The sequence below is a fragment of the Hyla sarda genome, chromosome 3, assembly GCF_029499605.1.
Source record: "Hyla sarda isolate aHylSar1 chromosome 3, aHylSar1.hap1, whole genome shotgun sequence".
Taxonomy (NCBI): Eukaryota; Metazoa; Chordata; class Amphibia; order Anura; family Hylidae; genus Hyla; species Hyla sarda.
Genome location: NC_079191.1, coordinates 20,315,876 through 20,330,123, shown reverse-complemented (window position 1 = coordinate 20,330,123; position 14,248 = coordinate 20,315,876). Strand labels below are relative to the sequence as shown.

At 48.8% G+C, this 14,248-nt stretch overlaps 1 non-coding gene across 1 annotated transcript; it reads right to left on the bottom strand.

The window, feature by feature from the left end:
* Positions 1 to 2,898: 2,898 nt before the first annotated feature.
* TRNAA-UGC (transfer RNA alanine (anticodon UGC)) lies at positions 2,899 to 2,970 on the bottom strand. The gene has a single exon. It is a non-coding gene; the product is annotated as a tRNA-Ala (tRNA).
* Positions 2,971 to 14,248: the final 11,278 nt, after the last annotated feature.

The following is a 14,248-nucleotide window of genomic DNA, read 5'->3' as shown; positions in this document are numbered from 1 at the left end:
CTAGAGATCATTCCTTATCTAGACGACTGGCTTCTAAAAGCCGCTACTCTAGACGTTCTACAGTCTCATCTTCATCTGGCTCTAGATTTTCTCCAGCGCTTGGGCTGGCTTATAAATTGGGAGAAATCAGAGATCAACCCGTCCACCTCAAGGAAGTTTCTGGGGTTTGTCCTGAACTCCTCTCAGATGACTCTATCCCTCACTCCAGAAAGGAAAGATCGAGTCATAAGAGCTGCCGAGTTTTTGATGGTCCCTCGCAAGGTTCCCATCAGAACTTTAATGAAGATGTTGGGTCATATGTCAGCGTCTGCAGAGGCAGTCCCCTGGGCCCTATGGCACCTCCGGCCTCTCCAAGATCAAGTCTTGAAGGTCTGGAATCGCAACCCCAGAGGGTTGGACAATAAGTGCAACCTGTCGACCGAAGTCCGTGCGTCTCTCAGATGGTGGTCGAATCTGACAGATGGGAAGTCCTTGATTCAACCTCAGTGGATCACTTTAACCACGGACGCCTCCCTTCTGGGCTGGGGAGCCCATCTGGACGAGAATCCAGTACAGGGTACTTGGAACCCTCAGGAGAGACTTCTCTCCTCCAACATGAGAGAACTGAGAGCAGTTTGTCTTGCTCTTCTCCATTTCGCACCCCTTATTCTAGGGAAAGCGATAAGAGTTCGGTCAGACAACACCACTGTGGTGGCTTACATCAACAGACAGGGTGGCACAAAGTCCCAAGTGCTCCTCAAGGAGACCGGACTAATTCTCTCTTGGACAGAGCTCAATCTAACCCACCTTTCTGCAGTCCACATCAAGGGGGATCTCAACATAGTGGCAGATCATCTAAGTCGCGGGCTTCCGGTCCAAGGGGAATGGTCCCTGAACGAAGACATCTTCAGGAAGATAACCCTAAGGTGGGGTATGCCAGAGATAGATCTCATGGCAACTCGTCTGAACGCCAAGGTGAATAAGTTTACAAAGAGGACAATCCAGTGGCGATAGACGCTCTGTCCATTCCATGGAGGTTCAGGCTGGCCTACATATTCCCTCCACTTTCCATGATACCAAGGGTATTGATGAAAGTCAGGCAAGACCAGACCTCAGTGATTGCCATCATACCATTCTGGCCCAAGAGGTCCTGGTTCACCCAATTCATGAGGATGAGTCAGGGGTGTTATTGGAAGCTTCCCCACGTGCAGAACCTTGTGTCTCCCAACACAGGCTCCTGCCTAGATCTGAGGAGACTCAATCTGACAGCCTGGAGATTGACAGGACCCTACTAAGTAGTGGGCTTCCTGCGGAGGTCTTGAGAACTATTGCACACTCTAGAGCAGAGTCTACAAACAAGGTCAATTCTAGGATAAAGAAGATTTTCCTTCAATGGTGTGCTACGAAAGAGGTAGTAACCTCAGATCCTCCTCTTTCTGCAATTTTACGTTTCCTTTAGGATGGCCTTGACAAGCGTCTTAGCCCATCCACTTTGAGGGTTCAAGTTTCAGCGCTCTCTGCCTTTTTAGGCAGATCGTTATCACACGAATCCCTAATCAGAAGACTCCTTAAGGGAGCTGAAAGACTTAAACCCACAGTTCTTAGACCCATTTCCAAATGGGATTTGACTATTGTTCTTAAGGGGTTATGCTCACACCCCTTTGAACCTCTGGAAGAAGTCGACTTTAGGTATTTGTCCCTTAAAGTCACCTTCTTATTGGCCATAACCTCACCCAAAAGGATTGGCGAGCTTCAGGCCCTTTCGGCTTTCGAGCCTTATACGCTTTTTCTCCAGGATAGAGTCCTGTTGAGATTTTTGCCCACCTTTGTTCCTAAGGTCCCGACGTTCTCCAACATCAATCAAGCTATATCCCTTCCAGTTCTGTGTCCTAATCCATCCTCTCCCGAGGAAGCTGCTGACCATACTCTGGACATTTCAAGAATCCTCAGAATTTACATCTCAAGAACTGGAGAATTTAGAAGATCGGAGCACCTTCTTGTTTCCTTTTCTGGAAAGAACAAAGGTCTTAAAGCCTCTAAACCCTCTCTGAGTAGATGGATTAAAGAGGCAATCCGGGAGGCTTTTGTAGCCCAGGAGTTAGCTCCTCCTGCCTTTGTCACTGCCCATTCCACTAGGGCAGTCTCCACTTCCTTTGCAGAAAGAAAAGCTGTTCCTCTAGAAAAAGTCTGTGCTGCTGCCTCCTGGAGCACGCATAATACATTTATTAGTCATTACAGGGTTAATGCCAAACGATCGGAAGAGTTGGCCTTCGGGCAATCAATCCTAAGTGCCACTCTGCCGTAGTCCCTCCCTATTTGTGTTGTTACTTGCTAAGTCCCCACTTGTGCTGCTGGTTAGGATGTAAGGGAAGCGTTAATTTTTAACGTAAATTTGTTTTCCCTTAGTCCTAACAGCAGCACACAAATTTTCCCGCCCAAATTGTTTTACTTGTTATTAAGCAATGTGGCCTAAGGGAGGAGGTCTAATTAAGTCTTTAATTACTTGGGCGAAATTAAAAATTCCACCGTCCTGCCAGCTTCACAGGGGCAGAGCACCCCACTTGTGCTGCTGTTAGGACTAAGGGAAAACAAATTTACGTTTAAAAGTAATGCTTCTCCTTCCTCCCATTTGTGTACTGGTATATTTTTTAAGTATTTCTACTATGTATACCTGTATCCTTTTGTTTGTTTCTTTTAAAGGTGTCTTTTCCTGCTTTGAGGGGTTGGAGATGCAGGGGATTGAGCCTGGGGCCTCATGCATGTGAGGCATGCACTCTACCACTGAGCTACACCCCCATGATGCAGTGCTTTGTCAGCTTCAATTGTATGCCGCAAGACACGATTGACTAAACCAGCTAACAAAACATCAGTTTCCAAGCACCTTGTGCAAGTTCATCTATAAATATCTCTTACAACGGCTGGAGATGCCGGGGATTGAACCCGGGACCTCTTACATGCAAAGCATGCGCTCTACCACTGAGCTACACCCCCTTGCACTTTCTTAGAACTTTGAACTTTTGGCAATCGCAGAATCGGGATTTCCCATGTAAGCAATGTAGAGCTTTTGTGCCCATACCCATAAGACATCATAATTATACTGTTTTCTGATGACCATGGCTGTGCAAGTCCACAATGTTTCTAAAATGCAGCAAAAACACCCTCACTCATGATTGGAATATACGTTCTCCTTCCTCCCATTTGCGTAGAAGTTTATTTTTTAAGGATTTCTGCAAGGTATACTTGTATCCTTTGGCTTGTTTCTTTTAAAGGTGTCTTTTCCTGCTTTCAAAATAGAAAGCAGAAGCATGCGCTCTACCACTGAGCTACATCCCCTTCCGTTTCTGTAGAACTTGGAATTTTTGGCAATCGCAGAATTGGGATTTCTCATGTAAGCAAAGTAGAGCTTTTGTGTCCTTACACCTAGGACATCATAATTATACTGTTTTCTGGCGACTAGGGCTCTGCAAGTCCACTATTTTTCTACCCTCAGTCATGTCTGAAATATACATTCTGCTTCCTCCCATTTGTGTACTGGTATATTTTTAACCTCTTAAGGACGCAAGGCGTATGGATACGCCCTGCATTCCGAGTCCTTAAGGACGCAGGGCGTATCCATACGCCCGTGGGAATTCCGGTCCCCACCGCTAGCCGGTTGGGACTGGAGCCGGATGCCTGCTGAAATCATTCAGCAGGCATCCCGGCATATCGCCCAGGGGGGACAATTCAGTCCAGCGATCTGCGGCGATTCCGGGTCAATCGGGTCTCCAGTGACCCGGAATTACTGGCTGATCGGGGCCGTCTCTGACGGCCCCGAACAGCCAGAGCCTGCAGGGGTGAGGTGGCACTGGTGCCACCTCACGATCGCCCTGATTCGTGGGCCGGATTACCGGCCGACCAATCAGGGCGCCTGCTGCGGGTGTCACTCCCGCACCCGCTCCGCCCCTCTTCCGGAGGACGTGAGCGGGTGCGGGAAGATGACCCCGGGTGCTGGGGACCCAGATCTCCGGCGTCCATGTTGGGATCGGGGCCCCAGGAGCGACGGTGGCGGCGAGGGACTGTCCTGCGATGGAGCAGCAGCAGGAGGTGAGTTACAGCCTCCTGCTGTTGCTTAGCAACAGCTCCCAGCATGCAAAAAGGGCATGCTGGGAGCTGTAGTTATGCAACAGCAGGAGGCAGACCACCACAACTCCCAGCATTCCCTTATGGGCATGCTGGGACTTATGGTTTTGCAACAGCTGGAGGCACATTTTTTTTATGGAAAAGTGTACCTTCAGCTGTTGTATAACTACAACTCCCAGCTTGCACAAACAGCTAAAGTGCATGCTGGGAGTTGTAGTGGTGCATCTGCTGGTTGCATTACTACAACTCCCATCATGCCCATTGGCTGTCGGAGACTGCTGAGAGTTGTAGTTTTGCAACAGCTGAAGGCACACTGGTTGTGAAACTCAGTTTTTTTTTTACCTAACTCAGTGTTTCGTGACCGGTGTGCCTCCAGCTGTTGCAAACTACAACTCCCAGCAGTCACCTTACACCATGCACCGTACATGCTGGGAGTTGTAGTTTTGCAACAGCTGGAGGCACACTGGTTATGAAACACTGAGTAAGGTCACAAACTCAGTGATACATAACCAGTGTGCCTACAGCTGTTGCAAAACTAAAACTCTCAGCTTGTACAGTCTGTCAGCGCATGCTGGGAGTTGAAGTTTTGCAACAGCTGGATGTCCCCGCCCCCCCCCCCCCCCCCCCCCAATGTGAACGTACAGGGTACACTCACATGGGCGGAGGCTTACAGTAAGTATCGGGCTGCAAGTTTGAGTTGCGGCAAATTTTCTGCAACAGCTCAAACTTCCAGCGAGAAACTACTGTGAACCCCCGCCCGTGCGACTGTACCAAAAAAACACTACACTACACGTCTGGAAACGTCTGGTAGTTACATAGTTACATAGTTACATAGTTAGTACGGTCGAAAAAAGACATATGTCCATCAAGTTCAACCAAGGAATTAAGGGGTAGGGGTGTGGCGCGATATTGGGGAAGGGATGGGATTTTATATTTCTTCATAAGCATTAATGTTATTTTGTTCCATAAATGTATCTAATCCTGTTTTAAAGCTGTTAATTGTTCCTACTGTGACCAGTTCCTGAGGTAGACCGTTCCATAAATTCACATGGTTTCCAAAACGGAGCCTAATGCTGTTGCAAAACAACTACTCCCAGTATTGCCAGACAGCCACTGACTGTCCAGGCATGCTAGGAGTTTTACAACAGCTGGAGGCACCCTGTTTGGGAATCACTGGCGTAGAATTCCCCTATGTCCACCCCTATGCAATCCCTAATTTAGGCCTCAAATGCGCATGGCGCTCTCACTTTGGAGCCCTGTCGTATTTCAAGGCAACAGTTAAGGGTCACATATGGGGTATTGCCGTACTCGGGAGAAATTTTGTTACAAATTTTGGGGAGTATTTTCTGCTTTTACCCTTTTTAACCCCTTCAGGACCAAGCCCATTTTGGCCTTAAGGACCAGAGCGTTTTTTGCACATCTGACCACTGTCACTTTAAACATTAATAACTCTGGAATGCTTTTAGTTATCATTCTGATTCCGAGATTGTTTTTTCGTGACATATTCTACTTTAACATGGTGGTAAATTTTTGTGGTAACTTGCATCCTTTCCTTGTGAAAAATCCTAAAATTTGATGAAAAATGTGAAAACTTTGCATTTTTCTAACTTTGAAGCTCTCTGCTTGTAAGGAAAATGTATATTACAAATAAAAAAAATTTTTATTCACATATACAATATGTCTACTTTATGTCTGCATCATAAAAGTGACGAGTTTTTACTTTTGGAAGACACCAGAGGGCTTCAAAGTTCAGCAGCAATTTTCCAATTTTTCACAAAATTTTCAAACTCACTATTTTTCAGGGACCAGTTCAGGTTTGAAGTGGATTTGAAGGATCTTCTTATTAGAAATACCCCACAAAAGACCCCATTATAAAAACTGCACCCCCCAAAGTATTCAAAATGACATTCAGTCATCATTTTAACCCTTTAGGTGTTTCACAGGAATAGAAGCAAAGTGAAGGAGAAAATTCACAATCTTCATTTTTTACACTCGCATGTTCTTGTAGACCCAATTTTAAAATTTTTATAAGGGGTAAAAGGAGAAAATGTATACTTATATTTGTAGCCTGATTTCTCTCGAGTAAGCACATACCTCATATGTCTATGTAAAGTGTTCGGCGGGCGCAGTAGAGGGCTCAGAAGGGAAAGAGTGATAAGGGGTGTCACGATTCGGCTGGCAGGAGGTGGATCCTCTGTGCCAGAGAGGGATTGGCGTGGACCGTGCTAGTGGACCGGTTCTAAGCTGCTACTGGTTTTCACCAGAGCCCGCCGCAAAGCGGGATGGTCTTGCAGCGGCGGTAGCAACCAGGTCGTATCCACTAGCAACGGCTCAACCTCTCTGACTGCTGAAGATAGGCGCGGTACAAGGGAGTAGACAAGAGCAAGGTCGGACGTAGCAGAAGGTCGGGGCAGGCAGCAAGGATCGTAGTCAGGGGCAACGGCAGGAGGTCTGGAACACAGGCTAGGAACACACTAGGAAACGCTTTCTCTGGCACGATGGCAACAAGATCCGGCAAGGAAGGGAAGGGGAAGTGAGGTTATATATGGAAGTGCACAGGTGAATGTACTAATTAAACCAACTGCGCCAATCAGTGGCGCAGTGGCCCTTTAAATCGCAGAGACCCGGCGCGCGCGCCCTAAGGAGCGGGGCCGCGCGCGCCGGGACAGGACCGACGGAGAGCGAGTCAGGTACGGGAGCCGGGGTGCGCATCGCGAGCGGGCGCCACCCGCATCGCGAATCGCATCCCGGCTGGGAGAGATATCGCAGCGCACCCGGTCAGCAGGTCTGACCGGGGCGCTGCGATTGCGAGGATGTTGCGAGCGCTCCGGGGAGGAGCGGGGACCCGGAGCGCTCGGCGTAACAGTACCCCCCCCCTTGGGTCTCCCCCTCTTCTTGGAACCTGAGGACCAGACTTTTGTCTAGGATGTTGTCCTCAGGTTCCCAGGATCTCTCTTCAGGACCACAGCCCTCCCAATCTACCAAAAAAAATCTTTTTCCTCTGACCGTCTTGGAGGCCAGTATCTCCTTAACGGAGAAGATGTCAGAAGAACCGGAAACAGGAGTGGGAGAGACAAGTTTGGGAGAGAAACGGTTGATGATGAGTGGTTTAAGGAGAGAGACATGGAAGGCATTAGGAATACGAAGAGAAGGAGGAAGAAGAAGTTTGTAAGAGACAGGATTAATCTGGCACAAGACTTTGAAAGGACCAAGATAGCGTGGTCCCAGTTTGTAACTGGGGACACGAAAGCGGACATATTTAGCGGAGAGCCATACCTTGTCTCCGGGAGCAAAAATGGGGGGGGGGTTCTTCTTTTCCTATCGGCAAACCTTTTCATGCGGGATGAAGCCTGTAAAAGAGAATTTTGGGTCTCTTTCCATATGGTGGAAAGATCACGAGTCACTTCATCCACAGCGGGCAAACCAGAGGGCAAGGGAGTAGGGAGGGGGGGAAGAGGGTGACGGCCGTACACCACGAAAAATGGGGACTTAGCAGAAGATTCAGAGACTCTGAAGTTGTATGAGAATTCGGCCCATGGTAGAAGATCTGCCCAGTCATCCAGGCGGGAGGAAACAAAATGCCGTAAATAGTCACCCAGGACCTGGTTCATTCTTTCTACTTGCCCATTGGATTGGGGATGGTAAGAAGAAGAGAAGTTTAATTTAATCTTGAGCTGTTTACAGAGGGCCCTCCAGAATTTAGAGACGAATTGGACGCCTCTATCCGAGACGATCTGCGTGGGCAAACCGTGAAGACGAAAAATGTGTACAAAAAATTGTTTTGCCAACTGAGGCGCTGAAGGAAGACCAGGAAGAGGAATAAAATGTGCCATCTTGGAAAATCGATCAACGACCACCCAAACAACAGTGTTGCCACGGGATGGGGGTAAGTCTGTAATAAAGTCCATACCAATCAGTGACCAAGGCTGTTCGGGGACAGGCAGAGGATGAAGGAGACCAGCAGGCTTCTGGCGAGGAGTCTTGTCCCGGGCACAGACAGTACAGGCCCGCACAAAATCAACAACATCCGTCTCCAGAGTCGGCCACCAATAGAAACGAGAGATGAGTTGCAAGGACTTTTTGATGCCCGCATGGCCTGCGAGGTGGGAGGAGTGGCCCCATCTGAGAATCCCGAGACGTTGGCGTGAAGAAACGAAGGTCTTCCCTGGAGGAGTTTGCCTGATGGAGGCTGGAGAAGTGGAGATCAGACAGTCAGGAGGAATGATGTGTTGCGGAGAGACCTCTACTTCTGAGGCATCAGAAGAACGAGAGAGGGCATCGGCCCTAATGTTCTTGTCGGCAGGGCGAAAATGAATTTCAAAGTTAAAGCGGGCAAAGAACAACGACCACCTGGCCTGGCGAGGGTTCAGCCGTTGGGCAGACTGGAGATAGGAGAGATTCTTGTGATCGGTGTAAATGATAACTGGAAATTTTGATCCCTCCAGCAGATGCCTCCATTCCTCAAGTGCCAATTTAATGGCCAGTAGTTCTCGATCCCCGATGGAGTAATTTCTCTCCGTCGGAGAGAAGGTCCTAGAAAAAAAACCACAAGTAACAGCATGCCCGGAAGAATTTTTTTGTAGAAGGACTGCTCCAGCTCCCACTGAGGAGGCATCTACCTCCAATAGGAAGGGTTTAGATGGGTCAGGTCTGGAGAGCACGGGAGCAGAAGAAAAGGCAGACTTGAGCCGTTTAAATGCGTCTTCCGCTTGGGGAGACCAGGACTTGGGATTGGCATTTTTCTTGGTTAAAGCCACGATAGGAGCCACAATAGTGGAAAAGTGTGGAATAAATTGTCTGTAATAATTGGCAAACCCCAAAAAACGTTGGATAGCACGGAGTCCGGAGGGGCGTGGCCAATCTAGGACGGCAGAGAGTTTATCCGGGTCCATTTGTAATCCCTGGCCAGAGACCAAGTATCCTAGGAAAGGAAGAGATTGACATTCAAACAGACATTTCTCCATTATGGCATAAAGTTGATTGTCTCGAAGTCTCTGAAGAACCATGCGGACATGCTGGTGGTGTTCTTCTAAGTTGGCAGAAAAAATCAGAATATCGTCCAGATACACAACAACACAGGAATATAAGAGATCATGAAAAATTTCATTAACAAAGTCTTGGAAGACGGCAGGGGCGTTGCACAGGCCAAAGGGCATGACCAGATACTCAAAGTGTCCATCTCTGGTGTTAAATGCAGTCTTCCATTCGTCCCCCTCCCTGATGCGGATGAGATTATAAGCACCTCTTAAGTCCAGTTTGGTAAAGATGTGGGCACCTTGAAGGCGATCAAAGAGCTCTGAGATAAGAGGAAGGGGGTAGCGGTTTTTTACCGTGATTTTATTAAGTCCGCGGTAATCAATGCAAGGACGTAGAGAGCCATCTTTTTTGGACACAAAAAAAAATCCAGCTCCGGCAGGAGAGGAGGATTTGCGGATAAACCCCTTTTTTAAATTTTCCTGGATGTATTCAGACATAGCAAGAGTCTTTGGAGCGGACAGAGGATAAATTCTGCCCCGGGGTGGAGTAGTGCCCGGGAGGAGGTCAATAGGACAGTCATAAGGCCTGTGAGGAGGTAAAGTCTCAGCTTGCTTTTTGCAAAATACGTCAGCATAGTCCATATAAGCCTTAGGGAGACCGGTTACAGGAGGAACCACAGGGTCACGACAGGGAGTACTGGGAACCGGTTTAAGACAGTCTTTGAAACAAGAAGTACCCCAGCTCTTGATTTCTCCTGTGGACCAATCAAGGGTTGGGGAATGACGTTGAAGCCACGGTAATCCAAGGAGAATTTCAGAAGTGCAATTGGGGAGGACCAAAAACTCAATTTTTTCGTGATGAGGTCCGATGCACATTAGGAGGGGTTCCGTGCGGTAACGCACGGTACAGTCCAATCTTTGATTGTTAACACAATTGATGTAGAGGGGTCTGGCGAGACTGGTCACCGGGATGTTGAACCTGTTGATGAGAGAGGCCAAAATAAAATTTCCTGCAGATCCGGAATCCAAGAAGGCCATAGTAGAGAAGGAGAAGGTGGAGGAAGATATCCGCACTGGCACAGTAAGGCGTGGAGAAGCAGAGTTGACAGCAAGAACTGTCTCACCTTTGTGCGGAGTCAGCGTACGTCTTTCCAGGCGGGGAGGACGGATAGGACAATCCTTCAGGAAGTGTTCGGTACCGGCACAGTACAGGCATAGATTCTCCATGCGGCGTCGTGTCCTCTCTTGAGGTGTCAAGCGAGACCGGTCAACTTGCATAGCCTCCACGGCGGGAGGCACAGGAACGGATTGCAGAGGACCAGAGGAGAGAGGAGCCGGGGAGAAAAAACGCCTCGTGCGAACAAAGCCCATATCCTGGCGGAGCTCCTGACGCCTTTCGGAAAAACGCATGTCAATGCGAGTGGCTAGATGAATAAGTTCATGTAGGTTAGCAGGAATTTCTCGTGCGGCCAGAACATCTTTAATGTTGCTGGATAGGCCTTTTTTAAAGGTCGCGCAGAGGGCCTCATTATTCCAGGATAATTCGGAAGCAAGAGTACGGAATTGAATGGCGTACTCGCCAACGGAAGAATTACCCTGGACCAGGTTCAGCAGGGCAGTCTCAGCAGAAGAGGCTCGGGCAGGTTCCTCAAAGACACTTCGAATCTCCGTGAAGAAGGAGTGTACAGAGGCAGTGACAGGGTCATTGCGGTCCCAGAGCGGTGTGGCCCATGACAGAGCTTTCCCAGACAGAAGGCTGACTACGAAAGCCACCTTAGACCTTTCAGTAGGAAACTGGTCCGACATCATCTCCAAGTGCAGGGAACATTGTGAAAGAAAGCCACGGCAAAACTTAGAGTCCCCATCAAATTTATCCGGCAAGGATAGTCGTAGGCCGGAAGCGGCCACTCGCTGCGGAGGAGGTGCAGGAGCTGGCGGAGGAGATGATTGCTGAAGCTGTGGTAGTAGCTGCTGTAGCATCACGGTCAGTTGAGACAGCTGGTGGCCTTGTTGCGCTATCTGTTGCGACTGCTGGGCGACCACCGTGGTGAGGTCGGCGACAACTGGCAGTGGAACTTCAGCGGGATCCATGGCCGGATCTACTGTCACGATTCGGCTGGCAGGAGGTGGATCCTCTGTGCCAGAGAGGGATTGGCGTGGACCGTGCTAGTGGACCGGTTCTAAGCTGCTACTGGTTTTCACCAGAGCCCGCCGCAAAGCGGGATGGTCTTGCAGCGGCGGTAGCAACCAGGTCGTATCCACTAGCAACGGCTCAACCTCTCTGACTGCTGAAGATAGGCGCGGTACAAGGGAGTAGACAAGAGCAAGGTCGGACGTAGCAGAAGGTCGGGGCAGGCAGCAAGGATCGTAGTCAGGGGCAACGGCAGGAGGTCTGGAACACAGGCTAGGAACACACTAGGAAACGCTTTCTCTGGCACGATGGCAACAAGATCCGGCAAGGAAGGGAAGGGGAAGTGAGGTTATATATGGAAGTGCACAGGTGAATGTACTAATTAAACCAACTGCGCCAATCAGTGGCGCAGTGGCCCTTTAAATCGCAGAGACCCGGCGCGCGCGCGCCCTAAGGAGCGGGGCCGCGCGCGCCGGGACAGGACCGACGGAGAGCGAGTCAGGTACGGGAGCCGGGGTGCGCATCGCGAGCGGGCGCCACCCGCATCGCGAATCGCATCCCGGCTGGGAGAGATATCGCAGCGCACCCGGTCAGCAGGTCTGACCGGGGCGCTGTGATTGCGAGGATGTTGCGAGCGCTCCGGGGAGGAGCGGGGACCCGGAGCGCTCGGCGTAACAAGGGGATTTTGGAGAGTCCGTTTTTCTGAAATGGTTTTTGGGGGGCATGTTGCATTTAGGAAGCCCTTATGGTGCCAGAACAGCAAAAAAAAAACACATGGCATACCATTTTGGAAACTAGACCCCTTGAGGAACATAACAAGGAATAAAGTGAGCCTTAATACCCCACAGGTGTTTCACGACTTTTGCATATGTAAAAAAAAATATTTTTTTTTCACTAAAATGTGTGTTTCCCCCCAAATTTCACATTTTTCCAAGGGTTAATAGCAGGAAATACCCCCCAATATTTGTAACCCCTTCTCTTCTGAGTATGGAGGTACCCCATAAGTTGACCTGAAGTGCACTATGGGCGAACTACAATGCTCAGAAGAGAAGGAGTCATATTTGGCTTTTTGAGAGCAAATTTTGCTCGGGGGGCATGTCACATTTAGGAAGCCCCTATGGTGCCAGAACAGCAAAAAAAACACATGGCATACCATTTTGGAAACTAGAACCCTTGAGGAATGTAATAAGGAATAAAGTGAGCCTTATTACCCCACAGGTGTTTCACGACTTTTGCATAAGTAAAAAAAAAAAAAAAAAAAATTTCCACTAAAATGTGTGTTTCCCCCCTAATTTCACCTTTTTGCAAGGGTTAATAGCAGAAAATACCCCCCAAAATGTGTAACCCCATCTCTTCTGAGTATGGAGGTACCCCATAAGTTGACCTGAAGTGCACTATGGGCGAACTACAATGCTCAGAAGAGAAGGAGTCATATTTGGCTTTTTGAGAGCAAATTTTGCTCAGGGAGCATGTCGCATTTAGGAAGCCCCTAAGGTGCCAGAACAGCAAAAAAAAACACACATGGCATACCATTTTGGAAACTAGACCCCTTGAGGAATGTAACAAGGGGTACAGTGAGCATTTGCCCCTCACTGGTGTCTGACAGATCTTTGGAACAGTGGGCTGTACAAGTTTTCATTTTCATGGACCACTGTTCCAAAGATCCGTCAGACACCTGTGGGGGGTAAATTCTCACTGCACCCCTCATTACATTCCGTGAGGGGTGTCGTTTCCGAAATGGGAAATTTTTTTGCGTTTGTCAAAACCGCTGTAACAATCAGCCACCTCTGTGCAAATCACCTCAAATGTACATGGTGCGCTCTCCCTTCTGGGCCTTGTTGTGCGCCCCCAGAGCACTTTGCGCTCACATATGGGGTATCTCTGTAGTCGGGAGAAATTGCGTTACAAATTTTGGGGGGCTTTTTTCCCTTTTACCTCTTGTGAAAATGTAAAGTATAGGGCAACATCAGCATGTTAGTGTAAAAAATAAAAAAAATTTACGCTAACATTTTGGTGTAGACCCCAACATTTCCTTTTCATGAAGGGTTAAAGAAGAAAAAGCCCCCCAAACCTTGTAACGCAATTTCTCCCGAGTACAGCGATACCCCATATGTCGCCCTAAACTGTTGCCCTGAAATACGACAGGGCTCCAAAGTGAGAGCGCCATGTGCATTTGAGGCCTAAATTAGGGATTTGCATAGGGGTGGACATAGGGGTATTCTACGCCAGTGATTCCCAAACAGGGTGCCTCCAGCTGTTGCAAAACTCCCAGCATGCCTGGACAGTCAACGGCTGTCTGACAATACTGGGAGTTGTTGTTTTTCAACAGCTGGAGGCTCTGCTTTGGAAACAGTGGTGTACCGGACGTTCTTATTGGGGGAGGGGGGTATGTGTATATGTAGTGTTTTTAACTTTTTATTTTATTTTGTGTTCGTGTAGTGTAGTGTTTTTAGGGTACAGTCACATGGGCGGGGGATTACAGTGAGTTTCCCAGCGCAAAATTTGCTGCATCTCAAGATGCGAGAAACCCACTGTAAAAGCCTCGGCCATGTGAATGTACCCTGTACATTCACGGGGGTGGCGGGGCGGGGGGGGGGGGGCTTGCATCAGCTGTTGCAAAACCACAACTCCCAGCATGCATGGTCTGTTAGTGCATGCTGGGAGTTATAGTTTTGCAACAGCTGGAGGCACACATGTTAGGAAACACTGAGTTAGAAACAATGTTTCCCAACCAGTGTGTCTCCAGCTGTTGCAAAACTACAACTCCCAGCATGCCCAGACAGCTGAAGGGCATGCTGGGAGTTGTAGTTCGGCAACATCTGAAGGGCCAGATGTTGCTTAACTAAAACTCCCAGCATGCCTGGACAGTCAGTGCATGCTGGGAGTTGTAGTTTTGCAACAGCTGGAAGAGCACAGATTGGAGACCATTATACAATGGTCTCCAAACGGGGGCCCTCCAGATGTTGCAAAACTACAACTCCCAGCATGCCCAGACAGCCAAAGGCTGTCTAGGCATGCTGGGAGTTGTAGTTTTCAGACTCCT